Source organism: Onychostoma macrolepis, chromosome 22 (assembly GCF_012432095.1).
Source record: "Onychostoma macrolepis isolate SWU-2019 chromosome 22, ASM1243209v1, whole genome shotgun sequence".
NCBI classification, from domain to species: Eukaryota; Metazoa; Chordata; class Actinopteri; order Cypriniformes; family Cyprinidae; genus Onychostoma; species Onychostoma macrolepis.
Genome location: NC_081176.1, coordinates 17,378,580 through 17,391,426, shown reverse-complemented (window position 1 = coordinate 17,391,426; position 12,847 = coordinate 17,378,580). Strand labels below are relative to the sequence as shown.

The following is a 12,847-nucleotide window of genomic DNA, read 5'->3' as shown; positions in this document are numbered from 1 at the left end:
ACAGAGCTCAGGGACTCCAAGCACAGGTCATGAGGGACAGATATGTAGCCTCACCTGCTTACCATGTCAGTTTTGAAATTCAGAAGCACAATAATGTCTCTATTTAGCACAGGCCAACTACATACTATGATATATGACTCAATTATTAATGCTTTTGTCATCTAGGCCACTTTGAGAAGTATCAAAGTCCTTTTGAAGCCATAGTGTGGCCAGGGTTTAAAAGCAAGTCTCTGGACATCTGAGTTGGATCTTGAAAATGAATCTGAATTCAGAAATAAATTCGCTAGTAAAAGCATACCTAGTAAATCTTTGGTTGTTTTTCAGCCATACTTACTTTTTTGGTCAACTACCGCTAAAATTGCGATCACATTTACCATTAATCTGTGAAATTTTGCAGGCAAAATCCAGTCGTTTCAATAGGAATCCACATAATCGGGATTTTCGCGTAAAAGAAAAGGATATCCACTCGTAGATTTCACAAAGAGTTCAAGTGAATTCGTTGCATTCACCAAAACAGAAAGCTTCTTGCTTCATACATCGCTAAACTATTGGCAATAGACAATGGACCTTTTTTGCCTGTGAAATTTCGCAGAAAGTTTGCTAGTGACCCCACCTGGTGAAACAAATGAGCACTGCAAATTTTAAAGATACTCTATAAATGTATTCGCAAATGGAGATGGGGGTCTGTGTCTCAAGAGATTCTCGACACTATTGACAATAGACAACGGATCTTTATTGCCTGCAAAATTTTGCGAATGTGCGTGCACCTTCAAACTGCTATTAATGACATTAAACTGAACAGAATAAATCTTTGGCTGTTTTTAGCTTTATTTCAATTATATTGCAATCACATTTTCTGTTACTTAGTGAAATTTCACAGGAGAAATCCAGTCATTTCCATTTTCCAGTGTGGGATATCAGAGCGAATGAGACAATTTAAAATTGGTTCAGAACACTGAAACATGTTCCAACAGGCCCAAGACAACAGGATGTCATAAATCAGATCCCCAGCGCTATGAGTCTGAAGCAAGCCGCTTTCACAGAACAGCTTACAAAATTAACACAAAAAAGGAACACTTATCGATAATTAACTTATTGATAATAGATAGTACTAGGGCCATTACTTTTCACACTTTACATGTTACCCTTGGGAGATATTATCATGAGACATGATGTTAGCTTTCACTGTTATGCTGATGATACTCAGCTCTATATTTCTTCGCGGCCCGGTGAAACTCACCAAATCGAGAAACTAACAGAATGCATAGTCGATACAAAAAACTGGAAGACGAGAAATTTCTTACTGCTAAATTCTGAAAAAATAGAGGTGTTAATTATCGGTCCTAAAAACCCCACATGTAATAACCTAGAACACTATCTAACACTTGACGGTTGCTCTGTCAATTCTTCTTCATCAGTTAGGAACCTAGGTGTGCTGTTTGATAGCAATCTTTCATTTGAAAGCCATGTTTCTAGCATCTGTAAAACTGTGTTTTTCCAACTCAAAAACATATTTAAATTGCGACCTATGCTCTCAACGTCAAATGCAGAAATGCTAATTCATGCATTTATGACCTCAAGGTTAGACTATTGTAATGCTTTATTGGGTGGTTGTTCTGCACGCTTGATCAACAAACTACAGTTGGTCCAAAATGCAGCAGCTAGAGTCCCTATTAGAACCAGGAACTATGACCATATTAGCACGGTTCTGTCAACACTACACTGGCTCCCTATCAAACATCGGATAGATTTAAAAATCTTGTTAATTACTTATGAAGCCCTGAATAGCTTAGCTCCTCATTACTTGAGCGAGCCCTTATCACATTATAGTCCTCCACATCCGCTGTGTTCTCAAAACTCTGGTCATTTGATAATACCTAGAATATCAAAATCGACTGCGGGCGGCAGATCTTTTTTCTATTTAGCGCCCAAACTCTGGAACAATCTACCGCACACTGTTCGGGAGGCAGACACACTCTGTCAGTTTAAATCTAGATTAAAGACCCATCTCTTTAACCTGGCGTACACAACACACTAATACGCTTCTATTATTCAAATCCATTAAAGGATTGTTAGGCTGCATTAATTAGATCAACCGAAACCGGGAACACTCCCCATAACACACAATGTACTCTTTACATCATAAGCAGAATGGCATCTACGCTAATATTTGTCTGTTTTTTTCTTATTCTGTTTCTCAGTCCGTATCCGATCAGATGGTGGATCAGCACCAAGAGATGATGTCTACAACCCTGATCGTCAGCGGAGACCAAGACACCTAGATGAGCCCCAGAGACATATCCCCAGTGAAGACCTCGACTAAAATACAATAAAACTAAAAATAAAACAAAATAACTAACTACATAATACTATTATTGTTAGAAATTGCAACAATATAAAAATAGAAATATAATACATTTATACATTTAAAATTTTAATTAAAACATAAAAATATACAAATATGAAAAATGAATACATTCTGAAATAATAAATAGTATTAAAATAAATAAATTAAAAATATATATATATTTATACATATACACACACATATATATATATATATATATATATATATATATGTGTGTATATATATATATATATGTATATATATATACACAACAGAAATATATTAAATTAATTAAACTATAAATTTAAATTAATAAACAAACAAATATATATTATAAAAATAGACAGAGAAACAATAAATGCATTAAACTATGCATTACAATTATAGCAAATGAATAAGTCATATAAATGAAAAACTTCAAGTAATGAATAAAACACACATATAACAAATACATTAAATTATAAATTAAATTGCTCCATCGGGACAAGACCACGGGAATCAGATAAGCCCTTTACACAATCTGACATGGCTGCGGTTGGAATTGAACTGCGGGTTTCGTCTGGCCAGAGGAGAACTGGCCCCCCGACTGAGCCTGGTTTCTCCCAAGGTTTTTTTTTTCTCCATTCTGTCACAGATGGAGTTTTGGTTCCTTGCCGCTGTCGCCTCTGGCTTGCTCAGTTGGGGACACTTAATTTCTAGCGATTATTGTCGATTTGATTGCACAGATACTATTTATACTAAAATGAGCTAGACAATGACATCTCTGAATTCAATAATGAAATGCCTTTAACTGAAAATTGAGTGTTTAATCTCATCATTATACATTACTGACACTATATACTCCAATTTGATACTGTTAAGTGCTTTGACACAATCTGTATTGTTAAAAGCGCTATATAAATAAAGGTGACTTGACTTGATGATTCCAACTCAGGAAGGAGATTGTCAAATTTGGGGCAAGTAACCAAGGTTAATGGTCAAAGAGAAGCACAGCATGACCGTCAAATGTAAACCCATGATAGAAATCATGAGCTTCCTGGGATTGACTTCCCCCACCTAGAGGACAAGAACCAGACTGAAATTCCTTATGAGACCTTTTAACCTCTTTGGTCTTCACAGCGTCAGGATTCCGGGTCCTGCGTTTCTCCCTCTCACCACCAGAGGTCACTGTCTCCCGGATTCAATTCCCCTAACTCCACTCACCTCGTTATTGAATCATTTGCCCCAGCTGTTTTCCTGATTGCTTTCCCTATTTAGGCTTCCTGTGTTTTCTGTTCGGGGCTCGTTTGTCTCACTTTTGTTCCAGGTAATGCCTGTGATATCTGTCTGCCTTGTGCCCCGTGTATGTCTTGTTTTCAGTGCTTGTGTTAGCTCTGGCTTTTTCCCCTTCGGGGTGGTTTCATTTGTGTTTTGGTTTATTTTGTAATTTGTAAATAAAGGAAACACCATTTGCCAGCATTTGAGTCTTCATCTCTCCCGTCCCGTGACAGTACAAACGAGCCACTTGAAGACTCAGCGGTAATGAGAATTTTCTTGTACCCAGCTCCTGGTCGACAGAGGAACCAAGCCCCAGCCAGTGGGCCGCATCCCTGCCCACAAGACAATCGCCCCTTCGGGCGGTACGCCGAAGACCTCTTCGAGGCAGGCCAGGAGCTAGGGATTGGAGGGAGCACCCTCATCCACCTGTTTCTAGCGGGCCTGGATGAGCCTGTCAACCGGGAGGAGCTGGGGGAGCTAGATACGTGGTCCTATTGGGAAATGGTCGATCACGTCATCTATTTGAAGGAGGTGGAGCTGCGGGAGGGTGCCCCCCTCCCAGTCTGGGCTGTTGCTCCAGATCCTCCTCGGATCATGCCAGCCACTTCCAGAATCTCGGGGTCTTTCTTTGAGCGCCCCGGGCTGAGACGCAGCGTGGAGGATCCTCCGCTGATGTCGGTGAGGGGAGCGGCGGTTCCCGCTCACAAAGCTCCCGAAGCGGCGGCGTCCGCTCACAAAGCTCCCGAAGCGGCGGTGTCCGCTGTGCTTTTCTCCGAGGTCGCAGGGCCCGTTTCAGGCCTTTCCGAGGTGGCCGCGGTGTTCGCTCACGATCATCCCGAAGCGGCGGCACCCGCTCACAAAGCTCCCGAAGCGGCGGTGTCCGCTGAGCTTTTCTCCAAGGAGGCGGGGCCCATCTCAGGCCTTTCCGAGGCGGCGGGGCCCTTTCACGATCCTCCTGAGGCAGTGGTGCCCGCTCACGATCCTCCCGAGGTCGCGGTGCCTGCTCACGATCCTCCTGAGGCGGCGGTGCCTGCTTACGATCCTCCCGAGGTGGCGGCTCCCGCTCACGAAGCTCCCGAAGCGGTGGCTCCCGCTCACGAAGCTCCCGAAGCGGCGGTGTCCATTGAGTTTTCCTCCGAGGAGGTGGGGCTCATCTCAGGCCTTTCCGAGGCGGCGGGGTCCGCTCACGAATTCCCCGAAGCGGCGGTGGCTGCTCACGATCCTCCCGAGGCGGCAGAGGCCGCTCACGATCCTCCCGAAGCGGCGGTGGCCGCTCACGATCCTCTCAAGGCGGCGGGGTCCGCTCACAATGCTCCCGAAGCGGCGGTGTCCGCTTGCGGTTCCCCCAAGGCGGCGGTGTTCGCTCCCAAAGAAGCGGAGCCAGCCATTGCCCGTTCCAGGGTGGCAGCTCCACACACACTGTTGTGGTGGCCGCTGGTTCTGCCCTGGGTCCCCATCTCACCGGCGCTGCCTCAGTCCCCAGGTCCCCCACCAGCACACGGACCTGGCCCCCCATCCCTCCCCTTCCCCTGCTCCGTTCCCACCTTGCGATCCCCCTGGTTGGGTGCTTGGGAACGTCTGGAAGCCATTCCTTAGAGGGGGGGTCCTATCAGGAGTCCAGGTCCTGCGTTTCTCCCTCTCACCACCAGAGGTCACTGTCTCCCGGATTCAATTCCCCTAACTCCACTCACCTCGTTATTGAATCATTTGCCCCAGCTGTTTTCCTGATTGCTTTCCCTATTTAGGCTTCCTGTGTTTTCTGTTCGGGGCTCGTTTGTCTCACTTTTGTGCCAGGTAATGCCTGTGATATCTGTCTGCCTTGTGCCCCGTGTATGTCTTGTTTTCAGTGCTTGTGTTAGCTCTGGCTTTTTCCCCTTCGGGGTGGTTTCATTTGTTTTTTGGTTTATTTTGTAATTTGTAAATAATGGAAACACCATTTGCCAGCATTTGAGTCTTCGTCTCTCCCGTCCCGTGACACACAGAACACATTCTCACGTCCACAGAATGGCACAGAAACTGTGTAGATGCACCTAAAATCATCTTAAAAGGACTTATGAGCAACTAATCATTTCTATGCATAACTCCATAATATGTATGTAACCCACACTTTTGACTTTCATGTCCTAATCACTCATTGTGTATGTCTTTTTAATAACTATTGAATAGCTTAAGGGTTTATATTCGTGTTTGGTATGTATGAGCATGAAAAATCTAGCTTGAAGCGTTTATTCCAATCAATACTTTGTCAAATGTATCATATTCTGGTTATAGAAATCATGTCCAAAATTATACTCTGCAAGAGCGGGAAAATTCAGACCATGTGACTGACTAGATAACATGTTGATTTATGGATTGGGAGGAGAAACAGAGCAACACCCCGAGCGAGCTAATACAATATCTAATTGGTCAACAACATTTTGGGATGTGTCCAAAAGCCCAGTTAAAAACTCAGGACACCATCAAACCATGCCTTTTTTTTTTTTTGCTTTTTAGTCATTGCTTTTAGCCATGCTTTTTGTCATCACTTTTTGCGTTCTTTGAGCGTGCTATGGCTTACATGCCAGCTGCTACTTAACACCACGATGAGAAGATAAACCACCTAGTCTCGCTACATCCTTTTATTCTTTTACTTTAATTTATTTTCTTTCCGTTGTGAGTTTCGTGTTCTGAGTAAAAAAAATTTCCGCCACGCCTTGTCTACAAGGCAACGCAAGTACAAACTCCAGATTCTAGCTGAGCTGGTGCATTTAATTTTAGCCTCATTGAGAAACTCAATGCGAGGGTTAATTAAGTGATTGATTGGCTGTTCAGGTCTATATGCAATTGCACATATTGCTATAAACTTGGGATTTCCCATTTTCATTCTCTAAACTCATCCTTTCCTCACTTTCTCTCTTCCTGCACCTTGTGTGAATGTGTTGAATGCATGTGTTCATGTGTTAGATTAGTTTACATGTCTTAGGTGTATCCAATAAATTCTTTTGAAAAGAGAAGTATCTTGTGGTTTTGTGCTTACAAGTTAATGTCTTAAACTGTCGATCTTACTGTGCTATTAAATAGTGTTTTCACTATATTTTGGATTTTAATATCCAGTGCAGAGTTGATGTTATTCGGCTCGTTCAGTGAATCGCTGGCCGACTCAGTGATCAGCCGTAAAACAGTGATTCTGTTCAAATTCCCTAGAAAATCATACATGATTCCCTTTGAGCTAAATTGACCTGTTTCCCTTGCACCAGGAATCCACGTAATCTAGAATTTCACATGAGGGCAAAAGATTTCGACATGCGGATTTTGCAATAAGTTCAAATTGGTCATGTGAATTCACGGCACTGACCAGCAGAAAGCTGTTTGGTTAGAAAATGAAATTTCGATCAGAAACCTGATCTCAAATGAAAATGTAACTATTTTACAATTTGGTGACTTTGTATGTAGAATTGTAGAAAAACTTACAATGTTTATGGAAATAAGTAAGCATGAATGTGTTCCCCTAACCTGCAACCCTAAACATAACTGTCACTGGGGCGTGAGCAGATTGTACGAAAACGTACAAGTTATATGAATTAGCCACCAATCAGACCAGAGAGGCAAAATAGTAAAACAGAACCTGTTTGGCAACAGAAAGATAAATGGTTTAAATTTTACTTCTGTGTAAGCTGTGCTTTATATATCACTACACAATTGACAATAGATCTTTTTGTCTGCAAATTCTCACCAAAATTCTACTAATGTCACTCCAACTTAATACTATGCGTTTAAATTAAGTCATGGTGTTTTTGGCTCAACCTTTTCTTCCCATTCAAAGGTGACACCCACCACATCATGAGCTTGGCGGAGAAAAGGAGAGAAAAAGAAAGCAAGAGAGGGTTTCTGAGCAGACAGCTGGAGGATTAGCCTATTAGCACAGCACATTTGCCATTTGCTAAGCTGCTTACGGAAACATTACCACACAAATGTAGGGAGAATGTCAATATCTAATTTATTTCCAGACTTAATTACCATGCATCTCCCAGCTTACATCTTACTCAGGCCTGACAGCCAGAGAAGAACAGCATGGGAGAGAATTAATTGCGCTTTATTTAAACTGACCTGTACAACAGCAACTTCAGTTGGCAGAAACTTTGCTAATACCTCAGTAGCATGTGTACTATCTTTGATCTGTCAGGAAAATAGGACAAATATGATTGTTTTATTTGTTATGCTCACATCGGGTGGTTGGGAAACCAGGCCACATTTACTGGCTCGCTCTTTTTTGGAGCACAGATTCAGTGTGTTTATTACTGTTGTTTGTCTGTCTGTGCTTGAGTTGTAGCTGTTATCTCCTTGTTCCCAGGAGTGTACGACAATTCCGGGTGTCTTGTGTGGAATATATTGGTTTAATTTGCAAGTCCGGCATTATACAACTTCCGGGAGTTCGTGGTGCACCAATTCTGCTGGAAACAAAGTTGTAGGACCAATTTGTTTGTGCTTCTGGGGAAGGACTGCTCTCTTGATCTTGTGAGGTTAGAGGCAACAAATCTTAGAAAGTGACAAAGAGTGACTCTTCAGTTGTGTCTGTGAAATAATCAGTATTTATTACTTTTCGATAGACTGAAATTCAGATTAAAGGATCTAGTATCTTTCTCACATTGCACCCTTCGGGCTGCTAATAAATTGAAAACCCTGCAGTTACTAGACTCAAAATTAACTTCAGTAGACAGAGGTTTAGAAAATTTGAACTTTTGCAGTAACACGTAAGTGTGAAAAAGCGTTGTTTTTATGTTGTTTTTGTGTGATGACAACTTTACAGATGAATGAACTAATCCAAATGCAAGACCTGCAATAAAATTTGCAACTTTTGAAAAATTAATTTTAGTACAACAATTTGGGTGGCTTGTTTTAGTGAATCTGTTCAAATGGTTAATTTTAATCAATTTAGTCAGTTTGGATAGTTCATTTTTAGTGAACTAGTTTGAACGATTTTAGTAAATTTGTTTGTGTGATTCATTGTAGTGAATCAGTTTATTTTAGTACATTGAACAGTTCATCTTTTGTTTAATGAAGCTGGCCAATTCGTTTTAGGGAATCATTTGGACAGTTAATTTTAGTGAACTGGTTTGCACAATTAATTTTAGTGAAACCTTTGGACAGATTTAGACATTTTAGTCAATCTCTTTGGACAGTTATTTTAGGGAACTGGTTTGGGTGATTTAGTGAACTGGTTTGACATTTTGCATCCCTTTTAATAATGAACATTTACAGTTAGAATTTAAAACCTGCATATATTATTATATTCTGTAACTTATATTCTAGGTTTTGTTGTTGCATTTCGTGTAATTTTATCTATTCAAGTACAATTCAGCCACAATATTCCACAATATTATGGAATATATTTCCAAAATCTTGTATAATAGGCTACATAATATTATATTTATATATATATATATATATATATATATATATATACATCTTCATTGTTTTTTAGTTATTTTAAATATGGTCTTATTAAAGATAATTGAACAACTTCAAATTATCAGTACACTGTTAGACATTTCAAAGGGTTTTTACAGTAACTAACTGGCAACACTGTTGCCAGTAAGTTACTGTAATTAAGATTTGCAGTAGCAAACTGTATTTGATTTATCAGTATACTACTGTAATTCATTCATTTTAATATAGATTTCATTAGATTTTATCATTTTTATATATAATTCATTTTATTTTTAAACTCTACATAGGTACTACTGGCATTCAATTAAAACAGACACAATAATTACAAAATATCAAATTCTTTATTTAAAACATTGCATGTATAACACTTAAAAATACAGACTTCCAATGCTGGAACAGTGCATCTTCACCATTTCTCCTGTCTCAGGACGTTTTGCAGTGCATTATGTTGTGTCCTCTGGATTTATCCTCACAAAGAATCTTTAGGCAACAGAAACATAATGAGGAAAAAAAGACAAGCAGCCAAAGAATACATAGCCATCTGCAAAACCCAGGTGCTGCTCCAAAACGTGGCCACCATCTTTGCTCACCATCCACTTTGACAGAAATGTCTTCTCTGAAAAACAAGAAGTAGAAATAGCACACTTTTAAAAGGCAAACCTCATATAGAATACACAAACCTCTCAAAACCATAGTTGTTGTCTTACCATGAATTATCAGTCTCAGGGTGGCTGGCCTGCTCATGTCTTTCTTGATGCTTCATTGCAGTTGCCTTTAAAACACGAATACAAAAAAATTCCATTAAAAACTATAACAAACTAATTCTAAAACTAGAAAGGCAGCTAGCCATAAAACTAGTTTAACCTAGCTAACATACGATTTTATTTTCTCAGGCTACTGGCCAACATTACACCTGAACTAAATTTCACATTAGTTAACCTAATGTTAATATAAGATAAGCGTTGCTCGTTAAAAACTATTTTAATTCGGTAACTTAATTCAATAAGCTGACAAAAGTCGTTTGAAACGACAGCGCAGTTTTACCATGGTAAAGTTCTGTAACCGTCATGTTGACCAGTAAATGTTACTGTGGGTGAAACTGGTGTGCAAAAATCTGACACAAACACACAGACAAACGTACATATATTTTTACCTTGCTTGCTGGTCTTATTCTCTCGTAAAGTGCATCGACACACAGCATAGATGTTCTCCGGAGCCCTTCCACTCTCACGGGTTCATCCCCGGCGCTGCCCCGCTGCTTCCGTGTCTTCCTCGGACGCGAGTGGCGCGGCGCGACTCGATAAAAAACAATATAGAACCCATTATATATACTATCTACAGTGGATGCGGACAGTAAAGCGATGCCCCGGTATATTTCTGACGTGCAGATGTACTCCAGGCGCTGGCACTGTTTCTGACACGAATTACAAACGGATTTTCCAATCATTACAAGCGATATAACACATCCAGTAGTCAGTCCCAAGCTGCTGCGGTGTTGTAGACACGGTGTAGGGTAAATTGTGTCAATCCAAATGTAAGAAATTAGGAAAATAAAACGACCTCAGTATAATGGCGCCAAAGAGATCGTTACAGTAGTATACAGCAATTTTAAAAAATACAGTAAGTCTCTGTATGTGGGGTCTGACGTCACAGAAAATTCCCATGATGCAAAGGGTATTACAGTTATTCACTGTAAAGGGAATTTGCAGTATTACACTGGGTGATATACAGTAACTGTGGAAATTACAGAAATGTCTAACAGTGTAGCTTAGCAAGCTACAGTTTCAGAGTAGCACTGATTCTTATATGGGCTAACCACAGTGTTGTTGTATGTAGACAGATGCTGAAGAACTGATCCTGGCACAGCTGGCAACGGGATAAGAACAGAACTGCGGGACTATCGCGATGATTTCTAGGGTATGGTGTATGCTGCTTATGGTATATTTTCCTGTTATGGTTTCCACCACCCTAAAACGCAGTCCCTGAGGGATCTTATCAATAATTCAACATCAAATAAACTCCTCTAGTACCCAAGCGCCTCAGTAAATATTTCAATTCTCTGTTTCTTACCTTTTTTTCTTTCATCAATCTCCTGTGATCTCAGTGTTGTCACATCAGTGAAAGAAACAAACGGCGCGAAAAGCGTGCCTCAGCGTATTTGTGTTCCCGCTCGTTTGTATGTGCGCGCACCAAAACATACGCACACCAAGTTCTACTCTCTCTCTCTCTCTCTCTTTGTGTGTGTGTGTGTCTTTGTAATTTAGCGTAATAAATATTACTATTTAATGATCAGTGATAGTTTTCACATAATGCTTGAAGTAAACGCTTTCATCCAATGTTCTTGACAGAGATATAGTTGACAGGTAATTCAGTTAACCGTGAAAATGATTTCAAAATCAAAGTATTATATTATATTATAAAGCCAATACATGTATAACTTTCACATCATTCATTCAGTGCTGTGTAATATGAATTACTATATGATTCACAGTGAAATTATAATTTTTTTTATAGTATTATGTTATCAGCTGTCATTATATGCCATCAATAATTTGTTCTTCTATGATATTAGGAATGAAAACAAAAACTGCTCTAAAATAAATAAAATATTTATGTGCCTTTTTAAATCTAACAATAACTAATATATGATTTTTAAAAACAAATTTGGAACAGAAAAATTAAAACTATAATATTCCTGATTCCAATTAATGAATGAATTCATAATAATTCATTATTTTTAATTTCAAATCAAAGTTTCGATATTCTAATATCCAGCCAAACACTAGGCATTTTGTTTTGTTTTTGTTTTTCGGAAAAAGGAATCTTTCGTAATTATTGCTTCATAATTAATTAGATGTTTATATGGTGTTGTAGCTGCAACAGGGAGAGCATCTGAATGATTGTTTTGATAGATGAATCCTCAACAGACTGTGTTTCTGTACACTCACATTCAGCTAAATGATCTCATTTGTTGCTGCTTTTTTTTTTTTTTTTACACAGGTCCATTGTTATTCAGCCGCCATTCATCAGGCGCTTCTCCTGTAAATCTACAATACACTAATTGGTCCCCTAAAGCATCCAGCAGCAGGTATGAACAGGGACTGAAAAATGACTCATAAGCCTCATTGTGTTCACCCATATACGTATAACACAAGCTATCTCTTGCTGTATTGTCTAATTAGTGTACAGTACGTTGATTTTAAAATGAAAGTCTATGGGACAAAATAAAAATCATACTAGCCTTCAGTGTGAAGATTTATGTACACTGTAAAAATTATTGTAATTTTACATTTAGCATTCATTTGCATTCAAGCCACAATGCTGTTTGAAGCGGTTAAATTAAACCCAAATTAAACCTGTTAATTAACATGTCCATAGTATAATTATAAAATTAATTGTAAATTAAACCTGTTAACTAATCAACATTATATTAGAATTAAATAATATGTGACTTTACTGTAAAATATTGTGAAAATTGTTTTATGACTATTACAATCTAAATTACCATATAATTTACAGTGAAATATATTTTAGTACAAAACAATTAAACAAAAATCTTAAAATTATTATATTATATTATATCTATTTAAAGCCATAATATGATCATGTAAAGCCAATAAACCTGGTAACTTTCACATTATATGAGAAATGATAGATGTATCAATATGAATTATCATATAATTTACAGTAAAATGTATTGTTGAAATATTACATTTAAATATTATTTAAACAATATGAATTACCATATAATATAATAATAATTTCATAGTTAAATGTATTATTGTAATATAAAAATTTCATATTAATTTTAAATAA

The 12,847-nt window shown here is 38.7% G+C and overlaps 1 long non-coding RNA gene across 1 annotated transcript; it reads right to left on the bottom strand.

Annotated features, from left to right (window-relative positions):
- Window positions 1–9,399: 9,399 nt before the first annotated feature.
- LOC131531119 (uncharacterized) lies at window positions 9,400–11,399 on the bottom strand. Its single transcript, XR_009268571.1, has 3 exons — window positions 10,185–11,399; window positions 9,739–9,803; window positions 9,400–9,647 (listed from the first exon to the last, which is right to left on the bottom strand). It is a non-coding gene; the product is annotated as an uncharacterized LOC131531119 (long non-coding RNA).
- Window positions 11,400–12,847: the final 1,448 nt, after the last annotated feature.